This window comes from Phoca vitulina, unplaced genomic scaffold, assembly GCF_004348235.1.
Source record: "Phoca vitulina isolate PV1807 unplaced genomic scaffold, GSC_HSeal_1.0 scaffold14, whole genome shotgun sequence".
Lineage (NCBI taxonomy): Eukaryota > Metazoa > Chordata > Mammalia > Carnivora > Phocidae > Phoca > Phoca vitulina.
Window position 1 is genome coordinate 41,343,863 of NW_022589717.1, and position 16,526 is coordinate 41,360,388.

Genomic DNA, 16,526 nt, shown 5'->3' on the forward strand with positions numbered 1-16,526 from the left:
GGAGCCCGATGTGGGACTCGATCCTAGGACTCTGGGATCATGACCTGAGCCGAAGGCAGTCGCTTAACCAACTGAGCCACCCAGGCGCCCCCAAGACCAAAATTTTGTATAGTTGTTACTATCTTCTAGGCAGTAAAGGTGCAGAAATAAAGTTGGGGTATGTTAATGTAATACCTCTGTCAGTGGAGAATTATAATTTCTGCTTCTGCTTTCCCTAGATAGATGCAGGTGGTTAGAGATAAAGAATTAAACCCAAAAGATGTTAGTGGGCATTAATAAGTCTTTGGATATGCAAAAAAAGTCTACAGCTGTACTAGGAACTGGCTGAGTGCATCATGGTAATAACTGAGATGTTTCATTTTCATTTTTAAATTGTGCCTGATGTTTGAACCACCATTTCTCTAGACAAAACCTCTCTCGGTGGATGCCAACACAAAGACTGTGTGACTTGGTGGTGGTATTTTAAATAACAGTTTTAATAAGAAAACTTGCATACAATTCATTCTTTTCATGTTTAAAATTCAGTAGTTTTCAGTATATTAACAGCTGTGAAACTACTATCATAATCAATTTTAGAACATTTTTATCAGCTCAAAGAAACGATACTCCACCAGCTCCTTCACAACCTCTAATAGGAGCACACACTAATATAATTTCTGTTTCTATAGATTTGCCTATTCTGAATATTTTGTGTAAATGGCATTATACAATATGTGGTCTTCTGTGACTGGCTTCCTTTGTTTGGGGCAATGTTTTCAAGGCCCAACCATGTCCTAGTATGCATCACTACCTCATTTCTTTATATTGCTAAATATCATTCCATTGTATAGATATGCCATATTTTATTTATCCATTCACTAGTTGAGGGGAATTTTGGTTGTTTCTACCTTTTGTTTATTATGAATAATACTCCTATTGGTAATCACTATTGGTGATGTTTGGTGATATTATGTTGTGATTTTTGTGGGTAGAAAGCCAGGGAGGGAGTTGGCACAAATAAGAAAAAGGCACTGAGTGTCCACTTTGGGTACATGTCACAACTGAGAGAAAAAAAACCCATGCAGGATGGAAACTGAAAATAAAATTCTAATGCATGTCGAAAAATGGAGCCAAGGTGACCTGAAAAAATGTGTATTTAGAATATGAAGAAGTATTTGGGAGAGCCCTGAACTTTTCACTGAACATGAAATGTGGATTTGAGCCAAGTTTTTCAGATCTTAAACCTAGCGTAAACTAAAGCTAACATCTGGTGTACAAATCAAATTTAGCTTTATGAATGTGTTAAGTCAATAACCTAACTAAAGTTAATACATTTTCATAAACAATAAATAAAACCAATTTCAATCAAATACAGATATAAACTGCATATATAGATGCATATATATAAAAACACATATTTTGGAGCTCCTGGTTGGCTTAGTTGGTTGAGCATTCAACTCTTGATTTTGGCTCAGGTCATGATCTTGGGGTCATGGGATTGTGCCTTTGTCAGGCTTCAGACTCAACGAGGAGTCTGCTTGAGATTCTCTCCCCTTCCCCGACCCCCATTCATGCTCTCTCTCTCTTTCTAAAATAAATAAATAAATAAATAAATCTTGTAGAAAACCTACATATTTTCTTTCTTCAAAAATATATATTTCTACAAAACTCTTGAGATTTCAAATACTCATGAGATTTAAAATTAAAAATACTAACACATATAGTTGATAACATGTTAACTAGTAGACATCTTACATCATAATAAAATGGTCAAATGCATCTATTTGGAACATAAATGTTTAAGTTTCCTCTAAGAAAAAAATTTTTGACAATCAATGATTAGATCAATTATAGCTTCTCTTAATTTCCAAGTAATTTCAAAACTTAAGACAAACAATAGTAATTTTATTCTTTATGAAATGTTCAATATACTTTGTTCACCATGCAAATGCAAGTTGCTAGAACATTCTCATTATATTATCACAGTTTAAATTATCACTAATTAGAAAACTGTCTCACTGAACTATTGCACTTTAGATCTGCATGACTTCTTGTTAAACAACATAAAAGAAAAACATACGATAACTTAGAAGGCATTAAAATGTTTGGTGCTATTTCTAATCATTAGCCTATTTTTATTTTTTTAATATTTTATTTATTTATTTGAAAGAGAGAGAGAGGCAGCATGAGCGGGAAGGGTAGAGGGAGAGAGAGAGAGAGAATCCCAAGCAGACTCCACGCAGAGCATGGAGCCTGATGTGGGGCTCGACCCCAAGACCCCGAGATCATGGCCTGAGCTGAAACCCAGAGTTGAACACTTAACCAACCGGGTCACCCAGGTGCCCCCTATTTTGACTTTTAATTGTTAATGTCACTTTTAAATATTGATTAAAATTAAACAATTCTGCATAAAAAGCAATGTCATTATACCTACCACTGTATCTTATATTCATATGTCCTACACTCAGTATGAATATATTTAACTTAGGACATAATATTCTGAAAAGGGAGTGTTTTTGTTTTGAAATAAAATAGTATGATACATGTGAAACTATCATAGTTAATCTAGTTACACACCAAATGCAGACCATTAGTAGTTATCTTTACTTATTTCTTCTGGTTTTATTTACCTTTTACAGCTTACATTAGATAATTTTCTAAAGTTCCATGGGACTTCTTACATTATATTTCCTTAATAAAAGTAATGAGAACTCAAAAATTAGTGTATAATGAGAGGAAATTATCAGAACAAATATAGCACATGAAAATTAATTTAATAAAATTTTGCATAAAATTCTACATAAATGGTCAAATAAAAGAGTAGTAGTATTTGTCAGGAGCTGGAGAATATAATAGAAAGTGAACATGAAGAATCAGATACATAGGATCTGCAATAAGGAAAAGATCACTTTCTGTGCATGTGATTTTAACCATCTGTATTTTTGAGCAGAACTTACACTGTTGGCAGCTTAAAAAATTATAAAACATCACACACTGTAAATACAGATGCTTGGGATTTTATTCTTGAAATCACAACAATAACACAACCATCTTCCCCTTGGCTGAAGCCCATGGATTAGAATCAATCCTGTATTTTAAAAAAGCCTGGCATAAATTCATCACCTCCCTCTGTTGCTATCCTTTTTTCCATCTTTTTCAAATTAACATCTCCTATTCTATTCTCTATTACCATATTAGTGCATTTCAGTTTTTCTCAAGCATCCAGTACAATGATCCCTAGAAAGACTTCAGCTAGCACACTTGAATTCATTTGGCCATGTTCTTTTTGTCTTAATCTTTTGTAATCTTCCTGATTGATGTGAACTAACCTGGGAACCTAACTAATACTGTTTTTTGTTTTGCTTTGTTTCAAAAAAAAAAAAAAAAGGCAGTCTGAATTCCAAACAATTGCCTTATACTTTCACTTGTTATGTAGTTGCATTTCACTTGTGATATAGATTTCCCTCACTCTTTCACCAGAATATTTGTTTTTCAGTCTAGAATCCCCCACTCATTGCTAGACCAGGGAAATCTAGGACACATCCAGCCTGACCCAGCTGATAATGGTGGAAGTACCTGAACCAGCAAGGGTAGGTGAGAGCAGGAAACAAACGTGAGTGTAGACAGGTATGTCAGTTAAAAAAGATCTAATTCTTGAGGAGAGGTCCTTACATCAGGGTAACTGAAAAGTAAGGACATGTAATGCAGATGCTAGGTCAAGAAAACAAACATGGACCGTGACTGAAAGGTGCTGAGTTCCCAATGCAGCTGAGGAATCATTAGTATTCATATTTCATGCAGGTGGTCTTAAAAGAGGGAAAGGCAAAAAGTGGTGTCATTAAGGTGCAAAAATAGGTATTATTGTTAGTATCGAGAACTGAAATAAGCTTTAACAGGGAAGATCAGAACTCCGAATCCGCACAAAATCCCTTCTGGAATTTAAGAGTGTTTAAGAGTAAAAAAAGCCTAGATTTTTAGAAGATTAAATCCCAATGATTCTAGGCTAAAGCCCTCTTAAATAATTTTGCATTTTATTTTTAGTGGGGCTAATAATGAACCAGTTACCTTAGTTAAGCCAATGCCAGAGAAAAGATTTCTTAGAAACTTGACAAATACAATGAAAACTTAACATTCCCAATATTGATTCAGATTTTTCAAAGACAAATGTAGTAAAAAATAGTAATCTCTATGTAGCCTGATAGATTCATCTATAAAAATCAAGCTTTTGGACTAAATGATCTCCAAATTCACATTCTTCTTTCAAGATTGAATGTTATTGGATTTCAGCATACATTTTTGACACCAGATATCCTACATGGAATGGATCCTATCCTCAACAGACTCAACATTTTAATTGGAAAAGAGATATATAAAAAAACAATTAGAATACATTGTTAAGTGGAAATTATACACATTCATATTTAATGTATATATATACATATTTAATGTATATATATATTTAGCTATGTGAAAATACATACACACACAGTTGAAGGAGTCATATAGTGGTGAATGAGAGATAATTAGAATGAATACAAATTTAGGTAGGTTTTGAAACATGTACAATGTGCAAAATGAAAGAAAACTCCATATAAGGAGATAGTATGAAATGCATAAAAGTATAAAAAGGATGCCCTATCCCTGGAAGGACTGATAGTTTAGGATCGATGAAATATAAAATGTGCATGCTGCCTGCAAGTATTATGAAAAAAACACAGGGGTGGCAGATGGAAGTTTTTTACCTTTTGGAGTTCTACCTTTTAGAAATGCCATGTCATTGAATGATTTTAATTTGGAGAGTGACATAATTAGGTTTTATGGTAAAGAGATCACTCACAAAAATTTAGTTATGTTTTGAATAAAATTGGTCAAGACAAGGAAACTAACGAAAGTCCAGGAGAGAAAGGGTAAGAATCCATTCTAGGGGAACTGAGTGTGAAGATGGGCATGGGAACAATGCTGCCTACTGAGCAGAAAAAAAAGAGGATTTTGAGAGGGTCAAGCATTGGTCTGTTGGAATAGGTATGCTGAGACAACCAAATCTGAATCAATGGAATAAATGTCCAACTCCTCACTTCCACCATTTGTGGACTTTTTCTGATATTAATATTGCTATAACTAATTTTCTTTTGATTAGTATTTGCCCAGTTAACTTTTGTCTGAATTCCTTTATTTTCAATTCTTAATTTTATATTTTAAGAATGCTCTTAAAAACTCTTAGATGGATTTATAAGCCCAATCTAAGGTGACCTATCTCTTGTTCTGTTTCAAATGTGATTTTTTTTTTATGCAATTGTACTCTTTCCCCTCACTTTATTTTGCGCTTTTTTTTTTTTTTAAGATTTTATTTATTTATTTGACAGAGAGAGAGAGAGAGAGCACAAGCAGGGGGAGCAGCAGAGGAAGAGGGAGAAGCGATGCAGGGCTTGATCCCAGGACCCTGAGACCATAACCTGAGCCGAAGGCAGATGCTTAACCGACTGAGCCACCCAGGGCCCCTATTTTGTGCTTTCTATTCTGTAATGTTTCTTTTTTTCCCTTTAGTTTTCTTTCCTCTTTCCTGCCTCATAGTGTGTTAATTATATATAATTTTTTAACTTTTCTCTAGAAAAGAGATTATCCTCCGTCTGAAGAGTACCAAGGTCTTAGAACATGTTAAGACCAAATCTTTTATATTCAACTTCCACACCATTTTCCATGAGCCACACCTCACCTTACCAACAAACCACTGTAAAATAGTCATTATTTCTATTACTATTTTTACTGACATAGCTAATTTAAAATGATCAAATCTACCAATTTATTTGCCCATCATTGCTTCTTGCAATTCACACTTCCTTTTTGGGTTCTCTTGTATAATTTTATTTGTGGAAGCATATCGTTTTATAGTTCTTCTAGCATATGCAATTTGTGCTATAACTTTTATATATTTTTCTGAATGTATCTTTATTTTCCAATCATTTTTATTTTTTTAAAGATTGTATTTATTTCAGAGACAGTGAGAGAGAGAGAGAGAGCATGAACAGGAGGAGGGGCAGAGGCAAAAGGAGAAGCAGACTCCCCCCTGAGTCCGGAGCCAGACACGGCTCAATCCCAGGGCTCTGGGATCATGACCTGAGCCAAAGGTCAGGACGCTTAACCGACTGAGCCACCCAGGTGCCCCTCTAATCATTTTTAAAGAATAGTTTAGCTGTGTCTGGAATTCTTATTTGATAATTACTTTTTTCTAGTCACAATAAAAAATATTATTTCATGGTATTTTGCCCTCTGTTGCCACTAATTAATAAGTCTATTTCTAGTCTGTAGTCCTCTGTAAGCAATCAGCCTTTACTCCCTGGATATTACAATATTTTCTTATCATCAAAACTTTGTGTTGTGAAATGCTTATCTCCAACTATTATAGCAAACACATAAGCAAATATGTCCTTCTCTTTGAGTTTCAGCGAGTAACATAAGTATACTTAAGTAAATAAAGAACTCTTTAGCTGTTTGAAAAAAAAAGATCAAGAAAACAAAAACTAAGTTAAACACTCATCATGTGCCGTTGAAGGCTGGGTTTCAATTTTGGAAAAATGTTGGAAAAATTACATCACTAAATAGTGAAATCAAAGTATGCACCAGCATTCACTTGGTGAAATGTCTCTTTAAGCTTAATTGTGTGTTTTCACATAAAATGAAGTGACCAGTAGCTCAAACATGCTTTAAAAACCTTCACAGTTCAACAATGAAGCACTGAATATGCTTTTGTTGTTGTTTTAACAACAGTTCGTTTCACTAAAACTCTATGTTGTAAAACTATAGGAAGAAGTAGTTTTCTAGGGAATTTTTTTAAACTTGCCAGATGTTATAATGAAAGGCTGTGCAAGTGAGCTGCATGGAAGATAGAGCTAATGCCTGATAGTTAATTAGACTTTTGACAGCCAATTTTGTGGTGCTAAATGTGATTAAATGTGGCTGCAAGTCTTTGGAGTGACTTTTCTTAGTTTTAAACCTTAATATTACTTTAGTTTTATAAAATCCTTCCACTCTAACTCTGGTCTCCCCATTACAAACATTAAATGTGGAAGTCTACACTATTAGCAGATTTCGATGTGACTGCTGGATTAATTTATTTTGTCATAAATATATATCAAAATATCACAATGTTTATTTCAATAATACCCTATCTTATACAATTGTATGAAATGAAACTGACTACTACATTGATAACTCAAAGTTAATAAAAAACTCTAGATACTATTACAAGACAGAATTTCATCCAAAATTCATTCTACTCTAGTATTAAAGTATTGATGACAATTTAAAAATGTCATTCTTTTCTGTTCTTTATTATGCTTTTACTACCATATTATCTTCGAAACTTCTTAAAGTGATAAATGTTAACAGTGTTTCTTTTATAAAAGAGATGCATCAGAATACTTGATTATATGTAAAAAAAACCATTATTTTTACTAATTTCCATTTTCAAAATACTATTTGATATATAAAAATGATGATACTAAATCCCCATCATAAAGATTTAAATTTAGGATTCTCTTTCTAATATTTGAGCTAAATATATCTATGATTCAGTTAGCACTTACTAAGAGGGTGACTAAATAGAATCATAAAGAAAAATCCCTACTAATGGGGCAATAATGTCTTGGCTTATTGAAATAATGTTTACCTGTAGTTTTTGATGATGTCCCTTCATGATTCTATATCTTAATGTCTTCATCTAGAAATTAAAGAAATTGAGCTAATTCTAAAATACAAAATAACATATTCTATAATTGTGTACTTTAACTTACTTGGGAGCTGTTATACAAAAAGGAAGAAATATTTTTAAAAATTAGCCCTGAGTTGAAAAAATGTTCATGTGACTCTGCTTGAATGTGTGTTCAGTGCCTTAAATATTTCCAGACATATAGAAAGCACAACATTTGACATTATCATTTGTACTTTTATTGATAGCTATTAAGGTCCTACAAAATCTCTTGTAATTTGTTATACACCTCTTCTAACCACCCTACGGGAGGATATCTGGCCCACTTTAAGTGACACTCTGCTTTTCTCACCTCTCTATTAGGACACAGAATTACCTCTATCCAATAAAAACTGCTGACTCTTAACTCACTGTTTTCCTAAATAAAATTTACTCTTCTATTTTTGCCTACTTAAAAGTAAAAATGATAATTTCTACATGAACTCTTTTTAAAGAACAATGAAGCTAATCCTTGAAAAAACCAAAACGAGACTTCTAAACACAGATTTGTTTCCCCTGAATGCTGTGTCAAACACTACTACCATTAGATAGTTTACACACTTGTGTGCACATACACAGATATGTATATGTATAAACAAGGAATTGTATCAATGGCCATTTAATCTTGGGTGTGAATCGGGAGATAGTCCCCTGAAATCATCTATTCAATCTGATATAAAATTAAAAGTACAGTAAGTTACCACTTCACCACTAGAAGAAATGTTAAAATCAAAAAACTGAACAGAGAAGTGTTTGCAAGAATGTAGATTAACTAACCCAAACATGTGGCTGGTGGGAGTATAGAATGGTATAATCACTATTATTAGTCCAGGTCCAATTAGGAGACAAAAGACACAGTACCTCAAATGGGGAAAGTTTAAAATAAAGAATTTCTAATTATAGTAGAAGAATAAATGTAAAGGAATAAAGAAAGCTCTAAAACATACTCTAATAATGAAACAGAGTATCAACAGAAGAGCCAAACTAGAAAAGTGTGCTTCCTCCCCAGATTTGGGATTCAGTTCTCATTGGAGAAGTTGCAGTGCAATGGATAGCCCAGAAGTCTATTTGGTTGATGGGGCCAGAGCCAGTTGGCCCATAGTCACTGGCAAAGTGGGTGATACCACACATATTCCCCCCTCCTATCTGGTCTAGGTGCACAGAGGCTGGAGGGAAGGGAACCACAGCTGGGATGGCAAGTAGGCAACACTCATCCAGTAAGTAAGTGAGCTGGAGCCAGCAGGCAGGTGCATGGGGGGAGTTGGGGCATTAGGAGTCCATTTGTAAGTGGGGTGTGTACCTAGGGTTTGTACCCAGGGTACCCAAGTTAAATTCCTTAATTTAACTAAGACCAGATATGCAAGCTTTCCACGGGATTGTACACACTAGTCATGCATCTATGGTGGAGCACCGCTACATGTCTCTCCTTCAAGCATCACTGGAATAGAAGGAGAATCAGAAGTACTCCAGAGCCAGAAAGAGAAGTCCTTCACTCTGCAGACCCTTGGAGTTCCCTATATTGATGAAGCTTAACATTTTGTTTGTTATTGGCCATGCTTACAGAATCCAGTTCCATTACTGTAGAACAGGCAATGAAAAATGAATTGAGAGATAAGAGGCAGTAAATTGATATCTTGTACAATCTCTTTGGAAAATATTTTGGCAGTTTGTTATATAATTAAACAATACTACATTTTTGAATTTATCCAAGAGAATATTTTGAATGTTCACAAAGAAACTATTACAAAAATATTCATGGTATATTTGGTTATAAGAGCTAACCCAAATATCCATCAATGGGTGACTGCTGTCATACAAAGAAAATTCTTCTCAGCAATCAAACAAACAAAACAAACCCCTGAAACATGCAATAATGTTAGATAAATCTCAAAAACATTATATCAAACAAAACATGGCATAAATGAAAGTATTCAAGTAATATAGTTTCATCTGTATCAAGTTATAGAATGAGCTAAACTAAATTAAAGTGAAAGAAATCAGAACAGTTCAGACAGTGATTGATTGCCTGGATTGGGAGTAGGAAACTGGAAGGAATGAGGTAGAGTAAGTAGTTCGAAGAATGTCTGGAGTGATGGAAATTATCTTTATCTTAATTGAGCTAGTGTTAATTCAATTATTTGCATTCACCAAAATGTATCAAATTGTACATTTTAAATTATTGCATTTTATTGTATGTAAGTTATGCATTTATAAAGAAACAATTTACTTTTTTTTTTCCCCTGGGGCATTTTTTTTTTTTTTAAATCTCCGTGAGAATATTTAAGGTCTTCTAATCAACTCTCTCAGGGCAACAGAGCATACAATCAAAAATCAAAGGTGACAAATTTCACCATTGAAATTTAGATACTAAAAATCAATTCTCCATCAATTGAGCATATTCTTTTGTAATGAATACTGCACAATGCAGATAGGTTAAATTAATGAAAAACACATCATAATTGGAAAGAGAATGCAGAACTGGGTCTCATTTTCTCAAATCTGCTTTCAGATACTATAATGTCTATAAAAGACTTTAGATATAACTGCCAGAATTTAACTATCTTAAAAACAGAGTTTTACACATGTCCAAAAATCTTTAAAACTAAGACTATTTTATAGAACCAGTGGTAACACTGACTGACGCAACAAGTTAATAGAATTTATAACTAAGAATACTTTTCACTTTTTTAAAGAGTTTTTGTTTTGTTTTGTTTTGTTTTGTTTTTGAGAGCGAAAGTGCATGCGTGAGCAAGTGAGAGACGGAGAGGCAGAAGGAAAGAATCCCAAGCAGACTCCATGCTGAGCGAGGAGCCTGAGCTGGGGCTGGATCTCAGTACCCATGAGATCATTACCTGAGCTGAAACCAAGAGTCGGGCGGATGCTCAACTGACTGAGCCACCCAGGTGCTCCAAACTAACAATATTTTTTAATATACATAGTAATATTCAGAACATATTTTACAAATTACATTTTTTTAAATTGTATTTATTTGAGTAAGAGAGAGTGTACAAGCAGGGGAGAGTGGCGGAGGGGGAGGGAGAAGCAGGCTCCCTGGGACCCCAACTCAGGGCTCAATCCCAGGACCCTGAGATCATGACCTGAGCCGAAGGCAGACACTTAACTGACTGAGCCACCTAGATGCCCCTATGAATTAAAGTTTTTAAAATCTTTTTTCAAATATTCCTTATTTCAGCAAACTGATGCTGCTTAAACAGAACTGGAGCTTCAACAATAGCAGACCTTCTTAGTAAAGCAATGGTGATAATTACCCTGGCAGGTAGGTAAACCTTATGGGTCTTTCATAGCCTTCAGTTTGTCATTTCTAATTAATATCATGGCTCACACACACAAAAATAATCCTTTGCAAAGTACTGATCTGACTATTGTTAAATGAAGCTTTCATTGACTGCCACCTACTTAGGTGCGATTAGATTAAAACCTGTAGGTTGCTCAGATGACTAAATCAAATGAGGGTGCATTTTCTGATACAGACCCTTTCAATCAGCTTATTTTGTTAGACAGTTTAATCTGTACTTTACTCTGGTGCAAATGAAAATTCTAATTGCTATTTACTAAAGGACTGCATCTTTAGCACTATCTATCAAATTAATGGTTTGCTGTATCTGGCAATTTAATATCACAAAATGTCTAGTTTATACATCTAAAAACACTGGAAATTTTTGTTGCCTAAGGTATTTGTCCAAATATTCAAAATACTAAAAAAAGTCTTTTTAGTCATATTCTTGGGATTGTAAATTGACAATGCAATAGGATCCAATAGGGCTTGACTCAAATCATTAGAGCACAATCATTGGATTTTGATTTAGAATCTAGTGAGTGACATAAATGACTATAGAATTACAAAATATGGCTCCATATCAAATACGAGGGGGAGCGCCTGAGTGGCTCAGTCATTAAGGGTCTGCCTTCGGCTCAGGTCATGATCCCAGGATCCTGGGTCCGAGCCCCACATTGGGCTCCCTGCTCGGTGGGAAGCCTGCTTTTCCCTCTCTCACTCCCTCTGCTTGTGTTCCCTCTCTCGCTCTGTCTCTCTCTGTCAAATAAATAAATAAAATCTTAAAAAAAAAAAAAAAAGATGGGACCAGAGGATACAAAGGGCTATGATGTTAACTCTGTAAGTACTCTTTGATATTAAATATTAGAAATATATTTTTCTTACTAATTATTAAAAATAAAAAGAACATGATTAGAATAATACCATATGCAACAGTGACAACAAAACTGAAACATGGTAAATTCTAAGGGACTCCGTGATTGATCCATGGGGAAGCAAGATCAAAGTAAAAAGGAAACAATGTTGCTGTATATTATTTTTCAACCTTAAAACTTACATGATGGCTAAAATAATTTGAAAACTGTTAATATTGCTTTTTTGGATATTTGGATATTTGGAAACCTCCACTCTATTGTATATTAATATTCCCATGAAGAAACTGGGATATGTCACTGTGAGATGCAAGAAGAAGAATCTAGAAAATACTCAGTTTAAACTTGCAAATTTAATTATTTTATGAGAAAATGGTTTGGGAAAAGTGTTTTCCAGATTCTAATCACACCATTGCTGTCCCTACTCTAGCATATTAACAATGAGTCTGAAAGATTAAGATCATAGGATTATCCTGTGGTATGGAATGGATCTCTTTTAGACTAACCATGTAGTAGAGAAAAGTTCTAAAATAACAAAGGAATGAAAGAAGAGCTTTCTCATTTGTTGTGGACTAAATGTTTGTGTCCCCCTAAAATTCACTTGTTGAAATCCTCACCTGCAATGTGATGGTGCAGCAGTCCTTTCTTAGCCATGGTTTCAATTTCTGCAGTTTTAGTTAACTACTACTCATGGTCAACCACAGTCTGGAAGCAATGGTCTTCCTTCATGTATCAGAAGGCCAATAGTAGCCTAAAACTACATCACAATGCCATATCGTTAATTCACCTCACTTCATCTTATCATTTTATCACCTCACATCATCACAAGAAGATGAGTGCAGTAGAATAAGATATTTTGGAAAAAGGGAGGGAAGGAAAGGACCATATCCACATAACTTTAATTATGGTATATTATTATAATTGTTCTACTTTATTAGTAGTTATCGTTGTTAATCTAGTCCTGTGTCTAATATATAAATTAAACTTTATCATAAGTATGTATGTATAGAAAAAACATAGTATACAAAGGGTTCGGTACTATCCATGGTTGCAGGCATTCACTGGGGGTCTTGGAACATATCCCCCGAGGATAAGGGAGTATCCCTGTATTAGGTGGGGAAGCCTTTGTGGATAATTAGATCATGATGGTTGGGATTAGTACCTCATCAAAGAGACCCCAGGAAGTTCTGCCTCTCTTTTTCACATGAGAATTCAATGAAGATATAATGAGAAGACAACAGTCTGCAAACCAGGAGAAGATCTCCCCAGAACCCTGCCATCCTGGCACCTGATCTTACAATTGTGGCCTCCAGAACTGTCAGAATGTCTATAAGCTGCCCAGCCTATGGTTTATCATAGCAGCCCACCACACTGATTAAGAGACTATCTATCTTTCTCTTTCTGGGTGTGAATGAGGGGAAAAAAGGGAAGAGGAATGATGACGGATAGCAAAAAAAAAAAAAAAAAAGAAAGAAAATCTGAGTCTTTATTTCCCTTTTTTTAGGTTTCCTTCAAGCCAACTAACTCTTGGGCAATGCTCAGATGAATGAGAGTAAAACAGAAGGCAGATGGGATCATTTGACAATCTCTGCCCCATCTTTTGAACACTACCACCACTTCAAAGACTCCTATAATATTCTGGGGCACTGGTATGTCTAAGTAACTATTGTCGGCAGACTTGATCAATCAAAAGGCCCCTGTGGACTTTTAGGGCCACCCTCCGTTCTTATGCAGCATGGTCATTAACTTGAGGTCTGCTCGGGCTTGCCAAGTTAATTGTGCCACGTAAGTTATAGAGTGGGGCCAGTAGGATGGTTGTAGGCTAAGATACATAGGTAATAGTCTATACCCAACAGGGCTAAGATGAGGTCAAATCTATCCTTCACCATGCCCTTTCCACCATATTCCCAGGTAGGCATTATCTTGGAAAGAGGAAAAGGAAGTGAGCAGGCAGCTGAGAGACTTAATAACCAAATGGGATTGAATTGAATTATTTTAACCAGTTATCTAATTATTGAATTAGGTTGTATTTTGTTGTTTTTTCTAATTAAAGGACACATTAAGGGACTTTTCTCATTTGGCACATGGCAGATAATATAGACCAAGAGATTTTACATATATATATATTATATATGCATATATATGTATATATACATATATATTATATATATCATATATATAAATATAATGTATGGTGATTAACATAACATAATAAATAAATAAATAAATATATATATATTTATTTATTTGTATTATATATATATTTTACTCATTTGAGTTCAGCTTTCATGTGATATATAGTTGTACATTGATCTTGATTAAAGAGTGCAAGAAACAACCAGATTCTCTATCCAATTTTCAGAAAGTGTTAAATTAGCTCCTTGCACCTAATATTTCACTCTTTTCAATACAAACTCAAGAAGTATTTTTAGTAGTTTTTATATAATGAAATGTCCAGCACAGTTTAACTATCATACAATTCAGAATGTTTCCATGTCTCATTCATTCTTCAGCCATGGTCCTACTTCAGTTTTGGAATTTAGATGGCATACTATTATATATGGAAAACCCTGAAAACTCTACCAAAAAACTATTAGAACTACTAAATGAATTGCAGGACACAAAGTCAATATACAGAAATCAGTTGTATTTCTATACATTAATAGCAAACTATCAAAAATAAAGAAATTAAGAAAGCAATCTCATTTACATTTGCATAAAAAAAGAATAAAACACCTAGAAATAAATTTAACCAAGGAGATGAAAGACCTGTGCACTAATATGATAAGACATTGATGAAAGAAATTAAAGATGCAAATACATGGAAGATATTCCATGCTCATGGCCTGAAAGAACTGATATTGTTAATTTCCATACTAATACTCAAATCAATCTATAGCTTCAACATAATCCCTATCAAAATTCCAATGGCATTTTTCACATAAATAAAACAATCCTAAAATTAGTGTGGAACCAGAAAAAAAAAATCCCAAACAGCCAAAGCAATCTTGAGGAAGAACAAAACTGGAGGTATTATGCTCTTTGATTTCAAACTATAGTACAAAGCCATAGTAATCAAAACAATATGATTTTAGCATAAAAAGACACATAAGAGCACCTGACTGGCTCAGTCAGTGGAGCATGCAACTCTTGATCTTGGGGTTGTAAGTTCAAGCCCCACATTGGGTTTAGAGATTACTTAAAAAAATAAAATCTTAAAAGAAAAAAAAAAAAAACAGACACATAAATCCACAGAACAGAATAGAGAGTTCAGAAAAAAACCCACATATATATGGTCAGCTAATTTACAACAAAGAAGCCAAGAATGTACAATGGGGAAAAGACAGTGTTTTCAATAAATGGTATGGAGAAAACTGGACAGCCACATGCAAAAGAATGAAACCGGACTACTATTTCACCATATATGGAAATTAATTCAAAATGGATTGAAAAGTTTGAATACAAGACCTCAAACCATAAAATTTTAGAATAAAACATAGGTGGTAAACTCCTTGATACTGGTCTTGGTGATGATTTTTTGGATCTGATTCCAAAAGCAAAAATAAAGAAGTGGGACTACATCAAACTAAAAAGTTTCTGTAACAAAAGAAACCATCAACAAAATAAAAAGGCAACCTACTGAGTGGAAACAATACTTGCAAATTATATATCTGAGGGGTTAATGTCCAAAGTGTATGAAGAACTCATACAAGTTGATAGTAAAAAAAAAAAAAAAAATCCTAAACAATCCAATTTAAAAATGGACAGAGGATATGAATAGACTTCTTCCCAAAGAACATATACAGATGGCCAACAGGTACATAAGAGGAGGCTCAACATCACTTTCTTCAGGGAAATCCGGTCAAAATCACAATGAGATATCATCTCACACCTTTTAGAATGGCCATTATCAAAAAGATATGAAAAAAATGTCAGCAAGGGTATGGAGAAAAGAGAACTCTTGTGCAATGTTGGTAGGAATGCAATTGGTGCAGCCCCTATGGAAAAATAGTATGGAAATTTCTTAAAAAATTAAAAATAGGACTACCACATGATCTAACAATTCTATTTCTGGGTATTTAAAGAAAACAAAGACATTAATTCAAAAAGATACATGCATCCCCATGTTCATTGCAATATTATTTACAATAGTCAAGATACGGAAACAACCTTAAGTGTCCACTGATGGATGAATGGGTAAAGAAAATGTGAGATATGCACATAGATATCTATATCTCTCTACAGATACAGATCTATATAAATCTATATATACAGATACATAGATATCTATATCTCTCTACATATACAGATCTATATAAATCTATATATACAGATACATATATAAATACACATATATTCATATATAAATGTAAGGATAGATAGATGATGATAGATGATAGATAGATAGATAGATAGATAGATTGAAGAGCAATAGAATACTCTTCAGCCATAAAAAAAGAATGAAATCTTAACATTTGCAACAACATGAGGGCAATTATGCAACTTGAGGGCATTATGCTAAGTGAAATAAAATCTGACAAAGACAAATACCATATGATTTCACTTACATGTGAAATCTTAAAAACAAACAAAAATAAGCTCATAGATAACAGAGAACAGATTGGTGGTTACCAGA

General features: G+C 34.0%; 1 protein-coding gene across 3 annotated transcripts in view; it reads right to left on the reverse strand.

The window, feature by feature from the left end:
* SPOCK3 (SPARC (osteonectin), cwcv and kazal like domains proteoglycan 3) overlaps positions 1 to 16,526 on the reverse strand; it is a 478,511-nt gene that overhangs the window by 273,082 nt on the left and 188,903 nt on the right. The window lies entirely within an intron of this gene.